This window comes from Apteryx mantelli, chromosome 1 (assembly GCF_036417845.1).
Source record: "Apteryx mantelli isolate bAptMan1 chromosome 1, bAptMan1.hap1, whole genome shotgun sequence".
Taxonomy (NCBI): Eukaryota; Metazoa; Chordata; class Aves; order Apterygiformes; family Apterygidae; genus Apteryx; species Apteryx mantelli.
Genome location: NC_089978.1, coordinates 20,410,623 through 20,418,855, shown reverse-complemented (window position 1 = coordinate 20,418,855; position 8,233 = coordinate 20,410,623). Strand labels below are relative to the sequence as shown.

General features: G+C 42.3%; 1 protein-coding gene across 1 annotated transcript in view; it reads left to right on the top strand.

Moving 5' to 3' along the window:
- The first annotated feature begins 1,269 nt into the window (after positions 1-1,269).
- Positions 1,270-8,233, top strand: part of RDX (radixin) — a 38,505-nt gene continuing 31,541 nt past the window's right edge. The window contains exon 1 of the mRNA XM_067289997.1: positions 1,270-1,307. The gene's annotated coding sequence lies outside the window, so the exon portion shown is untranslated. The remainder of the gene's footprint in view (positions 1,308-8,233) is intronic.

Genomic DNA, 8,233 nt, shown 5'->3' with positions numbered 1-8,233 from the left:
TATTCTTTTTGAAGCAGCTTTAATTGGAAATTCCTTTCAGTTCTTCCCCCAACCTTTCCTTCTTTATCAGACAGCCAGAGGGTGAGGTGTATTAATAGCAGTAGCATGACTCAGAGTTGGTAGCTCAAGTGGATCCCTTTGCACTGAGCTCTGCTGTCCCTGAGCAGGGAGCACCTTTGCTTTCTTGCAATCACAAATAAACTGCCAAAGCACAGAGGGGGCTGGGGCTGCCTCGGCCTCTCTTTCCTGCAGAGGAGTTCTCCTTGCTACTGTTTTCTTCTCCATCCCCACTGAGATTGTATGTGAGAAAATGAAAATATATACACAAAAATATGTATATGAAGAGAAATGTGTGATCCCACCCTGCACTGTTTTTCTTTCCCCCACCTGAGTGATGAAAGAGGAGTGAGGGTCCAGCTCTGCTCCTCTCTGCAAGGAGACAGACAGGGGGACAGGGTCAGCGCTTTCCACTGCACAGCACCCGGCTTTGGCATTACTGACATTTTCTTTTCTCATATGCCCTTAGAACTCACTTCTCAGTTTTAATATTTCACCAGGGGTTAACCTAAGAGGTTTTAGAGCTCGCCTTTTCCTCGCTTAACAGGAGTAAAGAGTTTCCCGAGTTTTTTCACGGCAGCCTCGCCGCTCAACCGTTCCTACTAGGGACCCCGTGCACTCACAGCTCGACCCGCGCGACCTCGGCGGCGCCGTTGGAGAGGCCGTTACGCGCGAGCGGCACTGCGGGCAGCACCGCGGCCGCCTGGCGGGCCGCGCGCCTCAGGGCCCCGGACACCCCTCACGGGAGCGCCCGCCGCCGCCGCCCTCCCCTCACGGGCGCGGGCAGCCCGTAGCGCTGCCGCGGCGCCCCCGCGCGCCCCGCCCCCCGCCGCCCCCGCGCGCCGCCGCCGGAGGCGGAGGCGGAGCCAGCACTCCAGGCAGCAGCTTCGCCCCGCCTCGCGCGCATGCCCCGCCCCTCCGGGCCGCGCATGCGCAGCGGCAGCGCAGAGCAGAATCCACTGCGGGGGGGTGGGAAATCTGAACGGCGGCCGCTGCCGCCATATTGCGGAGCTGTCAGCGGTAGCCGCGCTTTGCGCCTCTTCGCCGGCGGCGCCGCGAGCAGCACGGGCGGCCCCGCAGCGCCGCCTGTCCCGGTGCGAGGGGGGAGCTGCGCGGCGGCGGGGGGGGGGGACTGCCCTGGCCGACGCGGAGCGGAGAGCGGAGCGCCCAGCAGCCCACCCCGGCGTTTCCCCCCCCCCCGCCCGACGCCGCGGAGCGCCCACCCCTGTAGCCGCGGCGCGGAGCCTCAGGTGAGGGGGGGGCGCGGCCGGGCCGGGCCGCGCTGGCCCCGCGGGGCGCGGAGGGGCCGGGGCCGGGGGCGCGGGCGGCTGTCAGCGGGCGGGGCGGGGTCTCGGCGGCTCGCGGCGCCCCGGCGGGCGGCGCGGGGGAGGGGGCGGCGGCGCAGGGGCCGGCGCCGAGGCGCGGCCCTCCGGAGCGGCGGCGGGGGGCGGCGGGCAGTGGGCAGCGGCGCGCTCGGGGCCGACTTGTCGTGGCGGCATAACGCGCCGCGTCTCGGAACCGCAGCAGCGGCCGGGCCGGGCCGGGCTGCCCCGCCGCCGCCGCTGCCGCCGCGGGGCGGGCGCTGCGTGGGGGAGCCCCGGAGCGCGGCCGCGGCGCGGCGCCTGCATTATTCATACGGCCGGGCTGCGCGGCTCGCGGGGCCGCTGCAGACATGTGGCAGTCGGCTCGGCCAGCTGACCGTGGCGGTGTGGCGGAATAATAAGGAATTACTTCATAAACAAGTGCTGTGGAGCATCTGTTGCTGTCTATTGTTTTCAACAAATGTACATTTTAGAGTCCTTAAGTACTGGTCGATGTAATGGGCGCAGCGGCCCTGAATGAGCCATTGTGCATTGTTTTTGAATGGATTAATGTTTTGTGCAAGTCGTGGGCATTCGTTATTAACCTTGCCGCTTAAAGGCTAGCAGAGATAAGGAACCTGAGCTTATTAAACTTTGTGGAATTCATTTGTTTTTGAGTTTTCTTAATTTGAACACAGAAAAATTTCCCTTTGGACTCTGTGCCAATGCAACTGATTATATCAGTTGTGAAGTACTATGAAGCTGTCTTTTCCAGTCTATGTAATGTCCTAGAGAAGTGTTTCACATTCCTAAATCTGGTACATACTTTTAAAAAACATTTATTTGATTAAGTTATGGAAGTTGCACTTCAGAGTTTTAGTTCTTTGTGAGTGCTTTGTGTCAGGCCTCAGACAAGTCTCTGCATCTTATTCTGTCAAGTTCTCATCAGAGGTATTTGTCATCCTGTTTGTCACAAATGTTTTGAGGATGCATCTGCTTGTGCAGCACTTCACATATTGAGAAGACCGTAGAAATACCATTGTTGCCGTCAGCTCTTATGTAGTGCATTGGCACAATGTTGCTGGGCAATGTGCATTGAAAGGGAAGACATGGCTTTGACATACAGTAATATTAAAGCAGCTGTGATGAAGTAATTTTGTCATTCTTAAACTGTTACTAGTTTTCTCTCATCCTTATTGGATTATAAGACTTGTCTTTATGGATTTATTGATTTAACATAAGAGAGGCCGTGAGAAAAATAAACTGTAAGGCAATGTAATGTTCCCAGATAAGCAACCCCCCCTCCCCCCAAGCAAATGGCAATTGTAGGACAATGGCTTGTTTCCAAGTTTTGTGCCAAAGTGACACAGCTCTTCTGTCAGGTTGGGAGACTAGAGAGCAAAAGTACAATAAACAGTTTAAAAAAGCAGACAAACACAGAAATGGAAATGCAGTGACATGTCCGGAGCTGTCCAGAAAGTTTTCCTTGAGTGCTGACTGTGAGAAACCTTGTACGAGTGTCTGTAGGGAGGGCACAAAGAGTTTTGGTCGGTGACTACTTCTGACATGCAATAGAGAAAATTGCAGAGCTTGGTAATATTCAGAGCTGCCAGGATAAAGTTGATTCACAGGAAATTAGGCAAAGCCATAAAGAGAGTGAGAGTATGGGTTTATCTGCAAGATGCAAGATTAGTGGGGTGAGAAATCTAGCTGATTATGACAACAAAAGACAGTTTCTGGTAAATAAAGCAAGTTACTTTAACCATTGTCTAAATAGGTATAAGGATTTTTTTTTTCTTCCACAATCTTTAACTTTTGCTCAGCTTTTTAAGAAGGAGTACTTCTGTTGGCAGAGATTGAGAGGGGAGTTGTTTGTGGCATTACTTCTTTGTATTGGATGTGTTAAATGCATCAAAGCTGTAATATCACTTTGTATTGCATTAGAAGTGTGTGGGAATACAGGAAAGGGAGGATTTTCAAGTCTGTAAATGTAAACAAAGCTTTATACAAACTTCAGTCCTGATTGTTGAAAGATACATTCAGTGCTGTTTTAATATATCAGTGTCTTGCATGCTTAGTGAGTTTAGAATAGAGTAATAGACCTGAATAGACCTACGTAAACTCTTTCCTTTCAACACTGAAGGGCTGCATCCTCAAGGTAGCTTTACCAGTAGACTAATTCTTAATCATGCTTCAAATTCAGAAGCTTTTTTTCCTTTCATCTTTAGACATTTATTAATCTCTGAAGTGAAATCCTCAAGTCATGTAATAAAAGGAACAAAAATATTTCATTGGCCCAAAAAGAGGGTTGTTAATCTTCACACCAGAACATTTTGATTTAAGAACTCTAACTAATGTATTTGGAGACTAATATGAATGGCAAGTTCACGTTCGTACGTTTCCTTTATTTTATGAATTTAGTTCTAAGAGACTTAACCAGATTATTCAGAAAAATAAAATATAATAAAAAAATGCCTGCTTCTGAAATGGGATATGTCCAAGATTTTGGTTATGTCATATTTTTTTCCAACTGTGTTTTTAGAAGAAAAATTTGCTTTTCATTGAAACAGAGTACTTGCATCAGTCACATATCTTAATTTCCATTTTTACTTTTATTTCAAATGTACATGGGAAGATTGGACAATTTGCCATTGTATAACACTTCCAAATCCTGCAACTATTTCGAATTGTACAGTTGTGGGTATTTTTGAAGCTAAACTTTGAAGTTAAGATTGCTAAAACCGATAAAAATAAACTTTATGTAAATTATATGGAATATCTGTTATTAACTAGTAAAATTGTAAGTATCACATGAATATTCTTTGGCTAGTCTGTACTGGTTTTCATTTAACTACTGTGTGGCAAATGCCAGGTTTTCATTTGTACTTCTGAAGTGCTTGAGAACTCCAGTTTAGACAAAACGCTTCATACTCTTCGGCATATAGTTAGCTATTTAGCTACTGAAATACATTTAATGCATAATAATTGTATTAGTTATACTGTAATTATTTTTCAGAGAGATGGCAATCCTCTCTCAAGTATTTCTGGGCAGGGGGGAGAGTTAGGGGAAATGGTTTTAAGAAGGTAAAGATATAGAACTCAAAAAAGATGGGTATGTAAAATTCTACATAAGATATCCAGCACCGGTCACATCTTGGTTATTATTGGTTTGTTGTAGAACTCAACTTTTTTTATAATGAGATAGCTTATTTTGGTTTCTTCCATGGTTTGTCTCTGTCTCAGACATTTGTGTAGACCACCTTCCCTCATCTCTTTGAAAGAGGTGTGGAACAGACTTTAGGTCTGCATACATGAACTTCTCTATTGGACTTCAGAAAATGTGTCACTAGGGAGCTGTTAAGAGTAGTGGAAAAGATAATTGCCCTGCAGGTACTCAAAGGCTGCTTTGGAGAAGAGACTTTTTTGCAGAAAGCTGCAACCAGTTAGTCAGGTACGGTGAACCTGCGAGTTTCCTGTTGCTGCCTCCCCCAAAATCTAAAACTTTTAGGTATTGCGGAAATTGGAATGGCATAAGAATCTGAGGGGGAAAATAGTATATTTATTTTAAATAAGGTCCTGCAAATAAATGGGTGAGAGGGTTATACTGCTGTACCCAAAACCCTGTCATTCCCACCATCTGTATGTAGAAAAACAGATGATGAGCATCCTTTTTAGAGAGCTTAGGAGGCACACTACTGAGGAGCCTGCTTCTTGGAGGAGCTCCTAAGCTGTCAGATGGAGCCTGCTTTTGAAGGTTCGTTCTCTGCCAGGCAGACATCCTGCTCAAGCCTTCTTCCTCCTATCCCTTTCTCACCTGACCTCAGTCCGATGTCTGTGTAAGAATGTTTCTTTTGAAAACAGCTGCTGTATATATTGACAGAATTTTGGCATCAAGCGTATTATGCACCATCATTTTACAAAGAAAGCTTTCTTTGTCATCTTTCAACAATTGCTTTATTTCTTGGCTTCTGTGGCATAACTAGAAACATGAATGATAAAGATTTAAAAAACTAACTGACTTGTAGTGAAATCAATTAAAATCACAATTCTGCATTTTAAGAGAATTTTTGGAGTTCTGGGTGACTCTTTTTTTGTTTGCATGTCATGTGGAGCCAGGTCACATTTTGGCGGTTTGGCTCAGAGTCTGAATCACTAGCATATGCTACAAAGGTCCCGAGGACTGGAGTGCCATAGCAGTAGGAACTCTGCAAAGTCAAAACTCTGCTAAATCCTGACTTGAAAGAGGCACCTTTAGGAGCAGAAATGCCCAAGTGATGAGCCTTTGTGTACAGTAGGTCACAAGCCATTTTCAGAACACAGGAAGTGATAAGAGGATAGTTCCCAATCCTGGCTGGCCATTTTTTCTTCTATTTGCAGTGCAATTTGACATTGGTGTTAAGATAAAAGCAAGTATATGTAAGTAATTGTTTCAAAGTTTGACATCTGGTAAAACTGAAATGCTTGCATTCACTAAATATAAATGCACTGGAAACAGGTAAGTGGCAGAAGTGAACTCCCGCTTCAGTAATAATAGTGGAGATGCACAGTGTTTTGCCTGGCAGTGATTTTCAGTTTCTTTTAAGCCAAATAATTTCCTGGTATTTGTTTTATTTGAATGGTAGCTGGTGCCAATAATTGGGAAAGATAGATATTGTTTTTCTATTCACTGCTTATTTGATTTCAATTTTTGCATAGTCTTAAGATTTGCAAAATTCTTAATTTTATATGGAGATAATACATAAGAACATTGCAACTACGTGAATATACTGTTTTGAAATTGCATAACACTTTGAGTGTGAAAACATGTAGACTCAGGCTGTTGTGCTATGTCCAGACTGTTATTTCCATCTAATGATTTAAGTTTTACACTAGTATCTGAATTATGTTTAGTTTGATTCTTCTCATAATTTAGCGCAAGGTCTTTATGATCTGAAAAAGAAATAAGCTGCAGCATGGTTGACTATAAATTTATGAAATTTGTTTATTTTTTTAAATAAATGCAATGACAGTTGTTTTTTTTACCCTTTATCGAAAGATATTACAGTAAACACTTCAAAGAAAAATACCTGAGCTATAATTTGATTGATAGATTTATTCTATTGCTTCTTTACTGTTATAATTAACTAGATTCATAAGGTCTGTGGGGCTGGCAGTGATGTTATTTATTTGTACTGGGTTTTGCACAAGAAGATTCTTATTTTAGTTAGTGCTTTGTTTTGCTGCATATAAATGATAAATATTTATTCTGTAAACTCAGTTAAATTATGTGTCTACTAATTGTGATTTGATAATGTAGAATTAGCCTATAAAATTTTGTAGTCACATTTCTGATTAAAAAAATATTGCCTTGCAGTTTTAAAATACATTTTCAAATAAGTAATTTAGGATTGGTTGGTAGTAGTCTTACAAAATGTTTGGGTAAAACCAAAAGCAAAAAATCAGGACATATTTGTGGAAGAACCTACAATGCTAAAACGTATGAGGATCTGACAGAGTCTTCTTAGAAAGTGATAGACATGTTCTCTTTTGGAAAGACTTCAGAAAGTAATTGGTTGGTAACGGAGATCTCATCTTTGTGCTGTATGCTGCTGTTTGTTTCCTGGAGACCGAACTTAACTAATACTAGTAGTCTTAACTTCCCTTTTGTCTCTGTTTTGCATGGATCGCACTGAATTCTCCTCTGTGGTGTTATATTTGTATGCGATTACAATAGAATACAATAAGCTAATTGATTTGTATGTCAAGTTATTTGTGATCATTGTATTAAATTGAGAAAATTTAATGTTAGAGCAATAGCATGAAAAGATACTGATTTACTGTCAGTGAGACTGCTCTATAAATCTTTTTTGCTGCTGTATTGAAGAATAGATCATGGTCTTTTGGGCTTACTAAAGGTTTCAGAGAACTTCTAGTGAGAAATACTAACTCTGCATTTAAAGAGAAGGATTTACCTTACCATATCTCTTCCTTTTTGTGTGCCTGTAGTTAGATTTGCATTGAAAATAATTGTGCTACTTTTTATTCCTTTTTGTGCTGTAGAGTTTGCACACTTATAAAATGGTGGATGAGAATCTAATTTAGCTTTTGCATTGTTAATTAACTGAGTTTAACTCTAGGGCTTCAATCTGCCTTTAGTTTTACTAGCAATGAGACTCTACTGGCAAAAAGGTGAACACAGGGATTACTACAGATCAGAATCCTACTTACTGATAGCAAAAGTTAGAGCCAAGGTTGTTTTGCTTTTTATTAGTTTCCAGAAATTTTCTGAGGAGTGCATTAGAGAAAGTGGGGAGAAGAGCAAGGAATCTATTCTGTGAAGTGAAAATATGCTGTTAAATTTTATCAAAGGACAGTGTTATAAGGATACAGAAGACCTTATAGAAAAATTTGTTTCTCTTACCTTTTTTTCCTGAAACGTTTCATGGTAAAATTGAAATGTTTTGAAAATAAGTTGCAGAAAAGTGTAGAAGTAGTTTGTATTTTTCAAGAATATATTGAACTATGTCTTAGAATAGTGAAGCAGTCTTGCTGATTCTTTCCAAAGAATATCTTCTGTAACTACAAACTATTTCAAAATGTACAGGAATGTAATTGACCTTATGCTAGCCAAATTTACTATTATACCTTTATAGTTGTGCTATATTAATTTTGTCATAATGAATATACCTTAAGGATATTGTGTTAATTTTTCAGGCTGTTTCTTCCTTAAATAAAATTTGCTCTGTATCTGCATTACAACATTATATCTCTCTTTATATGATTTTTAGAGTCTTAACATTCGTTTTTCTTTACCAGCCAGCAACGTTGATATTTTTTAAATTCCTTTTTCATCCATTGTCTGTTTTCTCCAGTCTCTCTTTTCAAATGTAGCTCTG